This window comes from Phyllopteryx taeniolatus, chromosome 8 (genome assembly GCF_024500385.1).
Source record: "Phyllopteryx taeniolatus isolate TA_2022b chromosome 8, UOR_Ptae_1.2, whole genome shotgun sequence".
In the NCBI taxonomy this organism is placed as follows: domain Eukaryota; kingdom Metazoa; phylum Chordata; class Actinopteri; order Syngnathiformes; family Syngnathidae; genus Phyllopteryx; species Phyllopteryx taeniolatus.
This window is the reverse complement of record NC_084509.1, coordinates 24,068,252-24,084,149: the sequence shown is the minus strand read 5'-3', so window position 1 is coordinate 24,084,149 and position 15,898 is coordinate 24,068,252. Positions and strand designations below refer to the sequence as shown.

Here is a 15,898-nt window from a genome sequence, read left to right as displayed (position 1 = left end):
TTGCTTCATTGGTCCACTTTTTCACTGTTTTCACTGTAGGCTCTGGACATTTAAGTTATTGCCTGTACGTCGGTATTAAGTGAATTAAGCAGTGATCAGACGAGCCCAGGGCTGCACGAGGTATAGCACGGTATGCGTTTTTTAGCGTAGTGTAGCAGTGGTCCAAAATGTTATTTTCCCTGGTAGGACAGTCGATGTGCTGCTTGTATTTAGGGAGTTCGTGGTTGAGTTTAGCTTTGTTAAAGTCCACGAGAATAATGAGGGGTGAGTCCGGGTGGTTTTTTTTCAATTTTGTTGACTTGTTCGGCGAGCGTTAGCAATGCGGTGTTCGTGTTAGCTTGAGGCGGAATGTAGACTCCAGCCAGAATGAATGATGCGAACTCACGTGGCGAGTAGAATGGCTTACAGTTCAAAAACAGCGACTCCAAATGCGGGCTGCAGTGTGTGCTGAGCTCCGTGACATCCGTACACCATTTTTCATTGATATAGAGGCATATCCTGCCGCCCTTTGTTTTCACCGATGATTCCATGTCGCGGTCCGCTCGATGAATGTGGAAGCCGGGAAGCATGACGGCGCCATCGGGTACAGCGTCGCAAACCCAGGTCTCCATGAAAGCACATGCCCGCGGAGAGTCCGAAGTCTTTACTGGTCTTTAACAGAAGATGAAGCTCGTCCATTTTGTTGGGTAGGGAGCGTATATTCACGAGGTGGATCGACGGGAACGGCAATCTGTGTCCTCGCTTGCGGAGTTTCACCTGAATGCCGTCACGCTTCCCTCCGTGGCGCCGTTTCCGTCTCCATGCGCCGAAAACCGCAGACGCCGCTCCGGTGAGTAACTCGGGCAAAAAACTGAGCGGATTTGCGAAAGTTGGTGACAGAAAGTCCAGAGGTGCCTCATTGATGGTTAGCAGGTCTCCCCTTGTGTAAGTGAGTCGTGTAAGGTCTCCAAAGACGGACGAAAAACACAAAAACAAAAACAATACTAGAGAGCGCGTTACCGAGGCGACCACACTGGTAGGCGCCATCTTGGTCTTGTTGCTTGTCACGCCTTGTTGGGAAAGTATAACTGTTTCTCTTCCTGCCTTTTTTGGGGGCTCGCTGGCAATTTCAGAGCGATCACGCTTGGCTGGAAGCGTTCCTGGTACTTTAGTAGCAGCTGTCCTGATTGCCTAGCGGTGGCCAAAGGATAGGCTGGGAAGCCGAGTCTGTTCTCATCCTGGCCTTCGCGGTTACTGAGCCGTGTGCCAGAACAAAGAAAGGGCAGTAGGGAGGGTGGCCGAGGCCAGCCCGTGGCTGGCTAGATGCCACCAAGCCAAGAAGCGATAGGAGAGAGAAAAAACAGAGCCAGGGAGAGGGCGGGAGTCAGGGTTAAGTAGCCCAGGGGCGTGTCGAAGAGGGACGGAGAAGACCACACCCATCAACTTGAATCTTGTCTACAAATTTTATAAAATGGGTTTAAAATCATATATTAATATAAAATAACCTCAACTTGGGACTCTCTTTACTCAGAGGTCAAGCATGTTGGACTGACTGTTTATACTTTAGTTTTGGCAAATCACCTGCTTATGTCATGGGTGTGTGTTATGGTTGTTGCCTTACCCCTGTCTCATACACACCTGCTCCTGAGAGCCTCTTCCCCACCTGTGCCTCGTTTACCCTAATTACCCCATGCATTTAACCTCATGTCTCATTCTTTCTGGTCGCCAGTTCGTTGTACCTTGTTGTCACGTTCCAGCATTCCTTGTTTCCACGTCACCAACTCAGAGTAAGGCTTGACCCTGTTCTGAGGCGGCTGTTGTCATCTCATCGGAGGGGGTTTCAATATCTGGTGGACTGGGAGGGCTATGGGCCTGAGGAACATTCATGGGTGCCGTCTGAGTTTATCGTTAATGACTCACTCATTCGGGAATTCCATGTTGCGCATCTTGGGGCTCGGGGGCCGGCCGTTAAGGGGGGGGGGTACTGTCATGGGTGTGTGTTATGGTTTTTGTCTTCCCCCTGTCTCGTACACACCTACTCCTGAGAGCATCTTCCCCACCTGTGCCTCATTTACCCTAATTACCCCATGCATTTAACCTTGTGTCTCATTCTTTCTGGTCGCCAGTTCACTGTACCTTGTTGTCACGTTCCAGGATTCCTTGTTTCTACGTCACCAACTCATACTAAGCCTAGAACCTGTTCTGATAATTGACCTTGCCTTTTTGCCTCATGTTTTTTGGATACTGTTGCCTTTGGGGATTTCCTGCCTGTTTCCTGCCTGACCTCTGCCTGTTTATTAAACCTTTCTTTTTTTAAACTGTCCATTTGAATTGGAGTTGTGCATTTTGGGTCCTGTCCTTTGTTCCGTTCATGACAAAAACAGCCATTGCAATTCATCTCAAGTTTGAAAAATCACATTGGAATATATTCTCCTATGTGCTTAAAGAAAAGAAATCTGGCTGTCCATGCATACCCCCGTCAATTTATGTGCTCCAGAGCCTGTAGAAAGTCCAGACCCCTTGGAAGGTGAAACATTATATTGCACTTGAATTTGGTGGCCCTGGGCATTCAACTCCGGGGGGCACCCAAACGAGTTTAGAGGACCATCGAAACCGTCTCCTCCCCATTGACATTTTTTTTCGTCAGCTGTACCCCCACCTTCTTATTAAAACATACTTTTTCAACAGAATGTAAATGTATTTCAATGAAAAAAAACAAAAATAAAGTACAAGCATAAAATGTATAGAATAGACTGTATGTGTTATAGGCTCTGTGAAAATGCTATTGTTTGAAGATGCACAGCCTGATGGGATAGCATGTGAGCTTCCAGCCTGGGTGACATCCTGCAGCAAGTTGCTGGAGCAGCCTGAGTGTGCTCAGCAGACTTTCCTGGAGTTCAATAAAAGGCTGGAAAATGTATCACAACAAATGTAAACTTATCAAAACACACTTTTTAAAGTATTCCTTTGCGCCTGTCTTCTTGTTCGATCACACATTTCTCCAAAAGAAAGGCAGTTTGTTTGCTTCAAGCTGTTTATTTGTCACTTAGTTTAAGTGTAACATTGAAACATGAAACAGAAGAGCATTAGACATTGTAAGCACAAAAATTTTCAACCAAACCATGTAATTTCATGTAACGAAAGTCTGCTAGCGTAATGCTATTATATAATGTGTAACACCATCGACGGGCACACAGTACAATAATACTCACAGGTATAAATTCTCTCTGCTTTGTGGGAACAACCATTACTGGATCTTACAGTAGTTGGGAACCTTCTCTGCCTGTTCTTGCTCTAAATATGCTGTATTTCTTCCAGTAAAACACAGAGCATGTTGCAGCACAACGTGGTCCTACACTGAAGGTGTGCAACTCGATTCGGACCCATAGAAAACGATCACTTTAAAATCTGAGCTATAACTGTGATATAGTGGGGTTCACTTCATATAATTTTAAGTTACAAAATTACAACATGTCCATCCAAAAATGTAAATATTTTGTATAACAACTGACTTATTATTATTATTATTATTAACTTTAAATGAATCAGCCACATCAAGGAAACAAGACTCCAGGTCCAGAGGCCAATACTGCAAAGCTGTACAAGCATAGTGTAGTTTTGTTTCAATGTAATGCAATATTATATGAGTGCGTTCTTCACTGCTGATATATAGGGTTGATTTAAAAAGTAATTGTCAATAACCAGTACAAGAAATTATAGCGTAACAGGACTAAAGCAAATATTTGTTGAACCTCCGTTTAAACATTTTGGAATAATTTCAGTGTGAAATTCATCAATTATATGCACTGTTTTGTATATTTTGTTATATGAGTACTTTGATAAATATATTGTGAAATTGAATAAAGAATACAGAAAAATATGCACATGAGACAAAGGTGGTCTTCTCAATGTCTACTACATACTGTATTTACCACCACACCACAGTAAAGACCTCCTCCCATTCTTGGCTCAGCTGGATGTCCTAAACTGAGGTCAAGGTGGGTGCTGGGTTTTTTTAACTGCCACTGACCATCAGTCTGCCAAACTGGCTAATTTACAGCTTGCCCTCCTCCACACATCCCTCCAAGAAAACCCCCACCTCTCTCGCACTCTCTCTCTGCATGTAGATGATGCCAGCAGCACGCTCCAGTGAAGACAAATCAGTCGTTCTCAACCGTGTCATCGTAAAACATCTCCCAGGAAGGTTGCGACCTCTTCACCCTTTCAACTAATCTGCAGGCATTGGACGTCAAAGGAGGAGGAGGGTTCTCCATGGAGTGGCATAACTAGCTTGTCTGTATTATCAGAGGAGAAGAAGAGAATCATATGAATTCAGTGGAGAACACAAGTAGGGTATGATTGTCAATATTCCTGAATGGCGATAAAATTAGTGTTTTGTCCTGTTTTAAGGATCACACAGCATCACTGCATTGAGTCAGAATTCTCAGACCAAATTTTATGAGGAAAAGTATTGAAACAGAAAAAAAATGAAGAATTGTGTGTTTTGGGTCATTGTCTTTCTGCATGATCCAAGATCTTGCAATCACTTTGGTTGCATCGTTCTTTTATTTGGCAGACAAAATGTTTCTGTAGACTTCTGAGTGCTTTTCGCTGCCACCATCATGTTGTTTTTTCATGAAGATTACTGAGTCTGTCCCAGAAGATACTCTGCAAGCCTAAACCGTGATGACATTACCGCCGTTGAGTTTCACAGATGAGTTTATATGTTTGTGATCATGAGCACCTCATTTCTTTTTTTAAAGCTTTATCCTTTCAATCACTTTCATAAAGGTGCATCTTATTCTCATCAGTCCATAAAACTTTCTCACAGAATTGTTAACTCCCATTGCATTACTTTTTAGCAAATTCTAGCCAGGTATTCAGACTCTTCTTGCTTTTTCTGCTGTAGCCTCTGTACTTCATGTCCTAAAGTCTTGTGCAAACAGTAGATTGTTATACCTTCACTTCTGCCCTCTGAAGGTTGTTTGTAAGGTAACTAATAGTTGTGGTTGGACCTCCTTCTGTTTCTTCTTTTGGTGATTCCAAAGGGTAGCACTGGCCATGGCCAATGTTTGCACATATTTGATTTTCAATTTTCTCTCAGATTCACAATTGCCATTTTATTAACCCCATATACATCTCTCTTGTTTTCATGTGGATTACACCACGCGCTAGTATAAATTAAGTTTTCACAGGTATAACCCAAATCTGAAACTGATAGTACATTTGGTCCTATATATTGTTTGAATAATCAATGTAATAGAACATAACTGGGAGTCACATGTTCCAATACTTTTGCTAACATGGGAAAATGGGTGGGTGGAAACACATGATGCTATTTTCTAAGTTGTCCATCCAATCCAGATGTACATAGAAGTGAGTGCTGATAGTTTTCATCTTTTGATGACATGTTCATGAAAAATGTTGTTAATCATTTACATATAGTTACGTGACTTCCTGTTGAAGTACCATATACTGTACAGGCATCTGATGGTAATGCAAAGTTTTATGTGAACTGACTACTTTTAAACTTAGCCAAATATTTGGCGTCTCCACAGCGATATGCAAAAATTCTCCACTCTGGGAAATATGTTTTCAGATCCCTGACCCACAATACTCAATAAACTGAAAGGCCCGATGGGTTTAGCTGGCGTTTGCAGGATGTGAACCAAAAATGGACAAGCGACTAGAAGGACACCATTGCAAATAGAAAAATGCCCACATGTCGCCTCAACTGTGTGCACCCACCATGGCAAACATATTTCGTAAGGCTTAATATTGTATGTGTGCGTGTGCGTGTGTGTGTGCGCGCGCCCCCATAGGTGTTTCTAGTCCATTTTGGGGGTGCTTATTTTAAGTACCCCTTAAATAAATTCCAGGACCCCTCAACCTCTGATCTTAAAATCGCCCTTGTGCTTAGCCTAATTAGGGTTGTGTGTGAGCTGGAGCCTATCCCAGTTTACCTTGGGCAAGAGGCAGGGTATACCCTGGACTGGTAGACAGCCAATCACAGAGCACATCAGACATTTAAGTCTTCACACTCAGATTAATACACATGGACAATTCAGTCTTCAATGAGCCAATGCAAATGAGTGTGTAAGGAAGCCGGAGTGCCCGGAGAAAACCCACGCAACCAAAGGGAAAACATGCGAACTCCACACAGGAAGACTGGAGCCAAGATTTGAACGCTGAACCGAAGAACTGTGAGGCAGACAGGCTAACCGTAAATCCATCATGATTCCCAATTGTAAATATTAATATAATTAAATGTTTAAATTATAAGTTTGTGGAATATGACTTACTGGAGTTGACACTTGCGCTGTGTATCTGTGATAGTAAACAGTCTGTATGGTGACAAAAAAAAATAAAAAATACAATTTGTAGTTATTGAAGCCAAACATCATGACTATTGTCGAGGTGCCATTGATTTTTATTTTATTTTTATTTTTTTGTCCTGTTCGGCTGTTAGGTCAAGGAGAATGCAAAATCTGTATCCCTTTTATGCCGGAACAGTTTTACTGTGTCACAGTGGAGTTTTTAAGCTTCCGCTGTGGTTTCTTAGCATTATAATTGAGGTTTATTGAGAATCAGACTTGATCAGTCAAACAGAACAAAGTTTCTTGAAGGGAGAGAGAAACAAAGACAAAAGACAAAGCACAGATTGTAAACAGGATGAGAGAAGTAAATTAGATTATCTACAACAATGAAACCTTAAATATGAGTGTTGCATGGGGCTGTTGTGCTACACCCTGTGAGGGAAGGACAGGACAAGATAGAACAGGACAAGGACAGGAGAAGAAGCATGCAGGACAAGGGTCGTGAACCCGGCTGTACAACTACAGAACAACAGTATAAGTGAGGGGATACACAAGCGATTTGCATATTCATGAGTTATTTGTCGCAGTAAGTGTGTGACCCCACACCTAGTGAAAGAGTCCTAGGGGTGTGTGCCTGCGGATACATGCAAGTGAATTAACACCGTTTTACATGCACAAAGACTGACAGAAGTGTCCTGTAATTGCTGTGGCTGCACCGCGGAGGCTGAGGACCCCACCCAATCAATCAACAGGATCAGGCCCAGGGGTCCATCCGAGAGCAGCCTGGTGGATGGGACACGTCCCACATCGAGGGACCCAGGGCAATCCGCCGGCCCCACCGTGGCGCCCCGACAACTGGCCACCCAGTGGGGGCCACAGGGTCCCAATGCCAACCTCCCACATGCCCTTCCACCCCCGCAGGCAGGGCGGAGGGGCAGGGCGCACAGACCGGGAAACAGCACAGATGTGCTGAAACCCGATCCGACACCCTACTGATCCCATACCAGTACCCCAAGAACCCTTTGATATTTGTATGTGCCCAGATGCAATTAGTGACTGAGGTGCCATTGAGGTAGGCACTGATACCCCCAACTTTATCTGAGTTGCAGAGCACCGTTTGGAGACTGACATTTTTCCTTGCATGCCTGCACATTTCTGTGGTCATGTTCTCTGTGTGCTGATGCAACAAAAATATACAGCAGATTGTAAATGTAATTTCACCTCAAGGATTTAAAATTAGTAGGCTATAATCATCCATCCATCCATTTTCTGTACTCCACACTAGGGTCGTGGGCGTGCTGCAGCCTATCCCAGCTATCTTTGGGCGAGAGGAGGGGTAAACCCTTAACTGGTCGCCACCCAATCCCAGGGCACATATAAAAAAACAACCCTTCACACTCACACTTACACCTATGGGCAATTTAGAGTCATCGATTAACCTACCATGCATGTTTTTGGATGTGGGTGGAAACCAGAGTACCCGGAGAAAACCCATGCCAACACGCCAAGCACATGGGTCTGTCCAAGGCCGCTCAGGAAAATGGCCATGATGCCGGGCCCCAAAGAGTTCCAGTTGCCAGGCATGAGGTTTTGGCGGACCAGGGTAGATGAATGGCAGTCTCAAGCTCTGCACTGCTGGAGCTGGGCCTGAAAGCGGGTGCAGGATGTGAAGCGTCGGAGTGATAAATGACTGGTGTGGCGGTCTGGGCCAGCAATCTTGAAGTCGTCGGTCACTTGGTGCGGTGGTCCTGGCTGCTCAGTCTTGAAGTAAACAGGAATTTGATTCTCCAGCAGTTGCTGAACCAGGTACGAGGTCAAGTAGCTTTGCAAATTTGGCATGGTCGCCATTTTGTACACACCTGTAGACACATCACGTTACCTGCTCTCGACAAAAAAAAAATAATAATCTATTCCAATTTGTTATGATTTTATGTTAATGTGCCAAAAAAAGCAACATGGTAGTATTATCTGGAAAGCTTCCCCAACTCATCCAAGCCATTTGTACTCACAGTATACAGTATGCATGTATACAGCACCTGACTCCTTGTGGCTCTAATGGATGGAGCCATCAGCCATACGCAAGGTAGTCTCATCCCCTCTACATAGCCCTGACAGAGGGAGAGAAACAATTTGGCCTCCTGCCCACAGTCACAGGACTGAATGGCAGCAGGGAAAGTCAAGGGAATAGGTGCACTTGTGAGAGTGAAAACTGGAGGGAGAGAGAGATTGAGACAGACAAGTCACTTGTGCTGTATATAATTTGTGTCTGTGAAAAATAAAAAAGGGTTGTATTTGTGAGAACAAGTATTTGTCAAATGACAAATATATATACATATTTGGTTCTATTTGCAGCCAAATGGTTTGCTTCATGGATGTTCAGGGGCTTTGCTTTCAATTATAATATATATTGGCATTGTATTCTTTGCATATAGACAGCCTCTCTTTTGTCACTTGCAAAAAAGAGGTTGCACACATGCAGTCAGATGACATGATTTGACTATTTGAATATTACCACAAGCAGGGTGATACTTTGATGCTTTTGACATAGGGGTAAGAAGTCTAGTGGTACAATGCTAAATGTGAATCTTAATAGAGACAGTAATGTCATTATATCCAAATCTGCTGAGTCCTCTCGACGATGGGGTCGTGGCATTGACGGTCACTTTACATCCTGAGCATGTCGGGCCAAGAGACCAGGGACATGACTACCAATCCCATCTGGAGGATTTGTATCCTACTTCACCAAATTCAGTAAGCAGATGCAGACTCATAAAGGTATTGAGATTTGAGGAATTTGTCTGGAAGACACGGACAAAGTCAACAAACTGGGTTTGCCTTTCAGCCACAGAAGGAGACGAGGGGTCAAGGTCCTAATCCTATTGCTCTCTGGTGAAACAATCCTGAGCAAAGACAGGCAGCCTAGCTAAAATTAGAGTAATGCTGCTAGATTTACACACTGCCATAGTTTCACCCATCCCCAGTAATCCCTTTGTAGAAATAATTAGTCCTGTTAAAATGAAATCTTACTTATATAGGTTAATAGATTGAAACCGCTTGTTTATCTGCTTTATTCAAATTTTTTGACAGAATTGCAAGCATGTCGTAAAGGTTCCAGCAAAATGTGATTATTTTCTGTGTATTTGAAAAAAATATGCACACATTGTAAGCAACATATATACTCTCAGTGAAACCCCTGATGAAAAGGGGACTTATTTATACGCTGGTGGAAATATGACAGGGATCGCTGTGTTTTGAGCAACATTGTAAATCACGTCCTCCCTTTGCTGTATATGGTATACGGGTGTGTTCATTATGTTGGAAGGGCGTGAGCAAGATGTTTAGGTACAAATATTAGGAAGTTGAGCTACAGTTCAGAAACAGTACATTTGGATGACAATGAGGATATTTTTCAATTATGAAGTTTTTGGGGGGTTTTTTTTGCGTGTTACTGCAAGCCATATTACGAGTTACACAACGCTCAAGGCACGGATACTGCTTGGTCTCAATGATGGGCCAGTGGTGGATTTTAAATTCCTTCTCCGCAACCCCCCCCCCCCCCCACACACACACACACACACACACAGAAACACACACACGACCCATCCACACCCTGTCTGACGTACAGCGATCCGCGCTTTGCCTATGCATTAGCGATCTATTTCCCCTGGGTGACACCTCTCCAACATAAAACCGTAAGACAGAGGTAAAATATCTCCCTCCTGACGAATATAAAGCTTTGCCTGCCTGCTGATCTATTGCATATAGACCTAAAGCCGTGGCTTTTATTCGAGCTTTACCTTATGCGCGCCTTTGCTTTTTACCCACACAAAAGCCCAATGAAGATGGATAGAGCTGAATAGGAAATGCCACATCCAGCACAGCGGCTTCACTCATTTCATTACTTCTTCCTCCTGATCCTTTTGGTTCTTTTCTAATCCAGACATTGTTAGGGACTGCACTGTTTTTTATTGATCAGCGAAGGTCAATAATTATTCAGAGATTTCCAGACTAATTGGATTGTGCACATTTGTAGTGGACAGAATAGAATCATTATTGTTTGCCGAGTGTTTTTTCCCCCCACCATAGTAATGTGTGCTATTTTTCAGTATACTGTATGTACATCGGTTGCAGAATTCTCCAATTAAACACTCAATGGTCAGAACATTACCCGAATATATATATTCAGATAACAATACAGTATGGCGAGACGGTGAAAGACTGATTAGCACATCTGCCTCACAGTTCTGAGGGACCGGGGTTCAAATCCCGGCTTTGCGTGTGTGGAGTTTGCATGTTCTCCCCATGCCTGCGTGGGTTTTCCCTAGGTATTCCGGTTTCCTCCCACATCCCAAAAACATGCGTGGTAGGTTGATTGACGACTCTAAATTGCCCGTAGGTGTGAATGTGAGTGTGAATGGTTGTTCGTTTCTATGTGCCCTGCGATTGGCTGGCGACCAGTTCAGGGTGTACCCCGCCTCTCGCCCGAAGATAGCTGGGATAGGCTCTAGCACGCCCGTGACCCTAGTGAGGATACGCGGTACAGAAAATGGATGGATGGATGTTTAATGCTAAAATATATTTTTGTTAGACATCAATTTCCAAATGTGCAGTTTTACAGCAACAACAACAAAACTGTAAAGCACATTATGATTTCTTATGTGTCAAATAGTAGTTCATTTACTTGCATTACCGAACAGATTTTTTCTTATGTTTGAATGTAATGCTTTAATAATTTATGGCTTCATTCAGTTGGAAATGACTCATTCCTTGTAAAAATTCTTCACAGAAATTGAAAGGAGCTGCATCAAGGGACTTTGTGGTGCTGGATGGACTCTGAGGGAAGAAATGTGGTCTAATACATTTGTTATAAGCACTTCATCTTTCATGCTACTGTACTATATGTTGGCTTGTTAATTTTAGTATTTCATTTTTTTAATAAATATCACCCCTTGATTTACTTTAATATCCAATAATTTAGACATGTGACAGGTTTCACGCAAATCTCCCTCATCTTAATTTGATCCATATCCAAACAAATACAAGAGGTAAAATAATAATCATTCTTATTCGTTATTTTGTCGAAGGAAAACCTGCCTCACTTGTCTGTTGTATGATTTAATTTCATTCATTTAATGTAGGTATCAGCAGCGGCCAGCTCTCAGTCTCTCCATGCCTGATGCTTGCAGGCTTTCATGTCAGAGCGCAGAAATCTGCAGCAGTCGCCGCAGTAAGCAGCGGCAGCTATCTGCAGCTCTACAGACATGCAAGCTCGTCCCCTGAGCATTGGCCAGCGGGAGATAATATCTCAAAGGGATTGGTTATCGCCACACATTATATTATAATCATTAGTGATCCCAGCCCTTTAACCCTGGACTGCAGAATAAGCTCACATATGTCATTAATCTAAACTAAGGGCACTGCTTTAGTGCTTGCTTTCCAATGCCATTGTGTAGATTTCGTTCCTGCTTGATTTTGGTTCATTTCATGTGGCAAAAATACATGGCCTGTTTCAACAGTTTTGCAATACAGTAAACATACGAACATGCACCATGTGCTCCATAATATGAGCACATGGTGCTAATAACTTCCATCCATTCATAATGCATTTGGGAAATAGGTGGGTCTTATATGCACCGACTGTGGGTGCTTTGGAAGGGCTTAAAATAGATTATGATAATGAGTACGTACACTCAGAAAAATAAAATAAAGATTCTACAGATACAGTACCCGGATGCGGCTCTTGGGCTTATGCATAGGGAAACCGCGTTTGGGTACTACTGTATTTAGCACCCATTCTTAGTGGTTCTATATAGAACCATCTATTATCTATTACACTAAATGGGAACCAAATGGTTTGATTAGGTTAACCCAGGAACTCCATGGCGCTATATAGAATAACAGAACCATCACCTTACAACAAGAAATTGTCACTGTGTTGCCTTGTTTTTATTAAGTAGACAATGGTCAAACTTTTCTGAGTGTATCTGTGATCAATTATTTCATAAGATTGTAGTCAATATAACTCAGTTTATGTTCGTACATATCATTTCATCACTTTAAAACCTTGGTCTGAGTATTCTCTCCGAGTCCACAGTCAGCTACAAAAACCCTACTACAATGTTGGGTTATTTTAAATGGGTTTCTCATTGAACCCATGTTGGGTCAAAAAGCGACTGACTGCCACTTGGGTCAATTTGACCAAATAGTTGGGTTATAGGTGAAACCCAAATGTTAGGTCAAATGAATAGCACATTTTGGGGTGTAATTGGCCCAAGTGGCATTAGGTCCTTTTTTTGACCCAGCAATTGGTTTAAAAATGAACCCAAATTGGGTTGTTTTTGACCCAACGGTGTGAGTGCTGTGGTGTACAATGGTGCTATAAGGAACCGGGGACGCTATAGATTCAGGAGTGCAATATAGAACCTCTGAAGCACTTTTATTTTCTGGAGTATAGTTTTGAATTTCAGAACTACACGTTTCCGCTTATGTACTGTGTCACACACCCTATCTTGCTTGGCTGGTGTATTCGCCCTCTAGAGGAGACAGGGAGACCGTGCAGGTATTTGAAATGACTAGGACCAGAGCCTCGAATTCAGATAGTAACGCGACGGCCTTTGAATATGGGTTCAAGTGTGTGTGACTGTGCCTGCGTAAGGGGGTGGGGTGGAGCGGGGGAGGGGGCCTGACTGACTATGGCCTCAGATAGGACAGATGTTGGCAGATATGGTCTATAAATCCCATTGGATTTCTCTCAGTGCAGGCCGGGACCGGACTTGGCGAGTCTACAAAATGTTTGCTTAGAGTTACTGTCAGCTCAATATATCCACGATGAGTTCACATTGGCATATGTTCGACTGATGATTCACAGGAGATTGGGCAAACGGAAGGCGTGCGTGTGTGTGTGGTTGCGTACATGTATGCGTGTGTGTTGGGGGGAGTTGTCACGCAAGCAATTGTGGGACTATGCATAATTTGCTGTCGCCCCTCTAGTCTTGTGGCTTGCTCTTTTACAGAGACTGCCTCCCAAACGAGTCAGCTGATGTGGTCTTTCTTCTGCGTGAGCACCAAGGACCGTGATGGATGAGGGAGAGGAAGAATAGAGGAGGAGAATGGGTTGGATAGAGGTCCTGCGGTTTTGCGATAATACACCGAAATACTCTTCAGGGCATAAAAATTATATAATTTGTCAATAATTTTCGTCAGGTGCAATAAAGCCAGAAATTGATGTTTCTACACTTATTAATATCTACACTTCATGCTTAATAATTAAAAAAAGATAACCGCATGTTCGAATGTGTTTTAAAATACTTAACAAAGATACATTTTTAAGATTGCTCACCTTTCTTATGGAAAGACAATTAAGTACTGATTTGTTATATGCGTTTATGTTGCTTTGACAATTAATATTGAGTGTAGAAGAATTGTTTTTTGGGCAAAAAGGAGTTTCACTTCTTCACCTGCAACCCACCACACTCTTCATTGTTTGGTGACCATGTTTCAATTGTGGGTGTTTTCCTAACAAGCTACGGTCACAAAGTACGATTTTATGGTCGCGGAGAAATAGTATTTCTCAATCTGCAAATCAGCAAAAAATACAAAATGAATTCAATTGCAGTTGCCACATATTGGCCACACCAAACCCGCTCGTTTACGCGTCACTTACATTGTGGTAGGGATCTTGAATCTCGAAAGTGATCCCGGGGAGACGGGAGACAAATAAACGTGTCATAAGAATTAATGATTGCATGCATCTTCACCGTCTCATTCATTATCTCGGATTAATTATCTCGCGGTGTGCCAGTTCACTTGTCTGCACTTCATAAACCGTAAATCTCGCGGGCTGCTTTACAGCGGTCTGGTCCGGAAGGAAACAAATAATAATATCGCATTCCAAATTTAACAGTAGCAAAATTAGAAACCAAAGGAATTTAGAATTTTAAAAAAAAACATAACTAACAGACCGGAAGGATCTGCTGGGTCGCACAGCCTCGTCATTTTTTTGATGATTACTTTTTTTTCTTTCTTCCGCACAACCTCAACACTCTAATCCCTCTAAATTTGTGTCGGGCGAGAAAAAAAAATACAAAATTAACATTTCATGTGGTGGGGATTATTATTATTATTATTATTATTACTAGTAGTAGTCGTCGTCGTTTGTTTCATTTAAAAGTGAAATTGCCTTTGGGCGATCAGGATATTTTAAATTTGTGGATTAATATGCATCATCGCCATGGTTTTGGCTCTGGTATTCTAAATCAGTCAGAGATTATCTCCATTGACAGCCTATCGAGGCGTGTAGAAATAAACCTACGGTTTTTGGTTGTTTACATGCTTACAAGTTGATGAAGTTGGTCGGGGTCTTATAAACATACACGAGATAATAATAGTTCACCCTGCTTGGTCGTCATTGAGCAGCGACAAGTATAATGAATGTTTTAAGCCTTATCGGCCTTCTTTTTCCATCAGTCCTTTAACACATGTCTTGTAAAAGGGGTGCTCCCAAAGGGGGGGGGGGGGGGGGGGCAGCTGGACTGGGACGGGAGGGAGGTCTGCATGAGAAGTAGCCCATATGTAAGGGATGCTGCAGGGCTGGAGATAATAAATGCGGCGTCAATGTCGCCTTTTCAGCGTTGGGCGTGCTAATTTATTTATAAATCAATATACAATTTCAAATGCAACATTTTCAACTTTCGTGTGTCACGGCTATAAAAACGAAAGAAAAAAAATTGGTCTACAGTATATAATTTCCATCTCATGATATATTACATCATGATTTTTTTTGCACTTGTGAAATAGTTTTGAAAAAAAAAATCCTAAAAACAGTAAGTGTATAAAACTCCAAACGTGTGATTTAGGATATGAAATGAATCATTGAAAAATATTGACGCTTCTGACTTCAAATGACGTCATTCCCCCCTCTTTCCTCGGAAATAATTATCACGTGCAACCAATGTACGTGTCCGAATTAAGTCAATTCAAAGGAACTTTTTTTTTTTTTTTTTTTTCCATTGTAATGAATCGTCAGCGGTATCTGGGCCGCAAACCACTGAGCATATATGTGCATTTGAAAGCATGTCTCGCTTTCTCGTTATTAAACTACAGTTTCATCAAAAAGAAAAAAAGTAATAATAATAACATCTGCCTCGACAAGAAACAGCATCATCAAACAGACAATAATTTAGATCTGGAAACAAATCTTTTGCAGCTTCTAGAGCATGCAGTATTGTTACTCAAGTATTTGCCTCAAAGCATCATTCTTTTTATAACAGTCTTACAACAAATATCCAGGTCAGATAAACACTTATATAAGTGCAATTTAGAATTTTACATTTGTATGTCGAAATATAAACAAATGCACGCATCAGCCATGCAACATGCATCTCCTGCTCGCCAATCCTGAATACCTGCTCACGTGCCTCCTTCACGTCCCCTCCCGCCCATGAGGACAATATGTCCACCGGCCGAATGGAGGCACCTCTCCTGCCATGGCAGCTCGTCCTCCGCCGCCGCTGTTCCCCTCATACACTTTCACTAACATATGATGAGTTCGTGCCGGGGATACTTCGTGATGGGAGGCTTGCATACCAGCCACAGCTCGGGCT

The 15,898-nt window shown here is 42.5% G+C and overlaps 1 long non-coding RNA gene across 1 annotated transcript; it reads right to left on the bottom strand.

The window, feature by feature from the left end:
• Positions 1-2,995: 2,995 nt before the first annotated feature.
• On the bottom strand, positions 2,996-15,856 carry LOC133482669 (uncharacterized). Its single transcript, XR_009789870.1, has 2 exons — positions 15,701-15,856; positions 2,996-4,274 (listed from the first exon to the last, which is right to left on the bottom strand). It is a non-coding gene; the product is annotated as an uncharacterized LOC133482669 (long non-coding RNA).
• Positions 15,857-15,898: the final 42 nt, after the last annotated feature.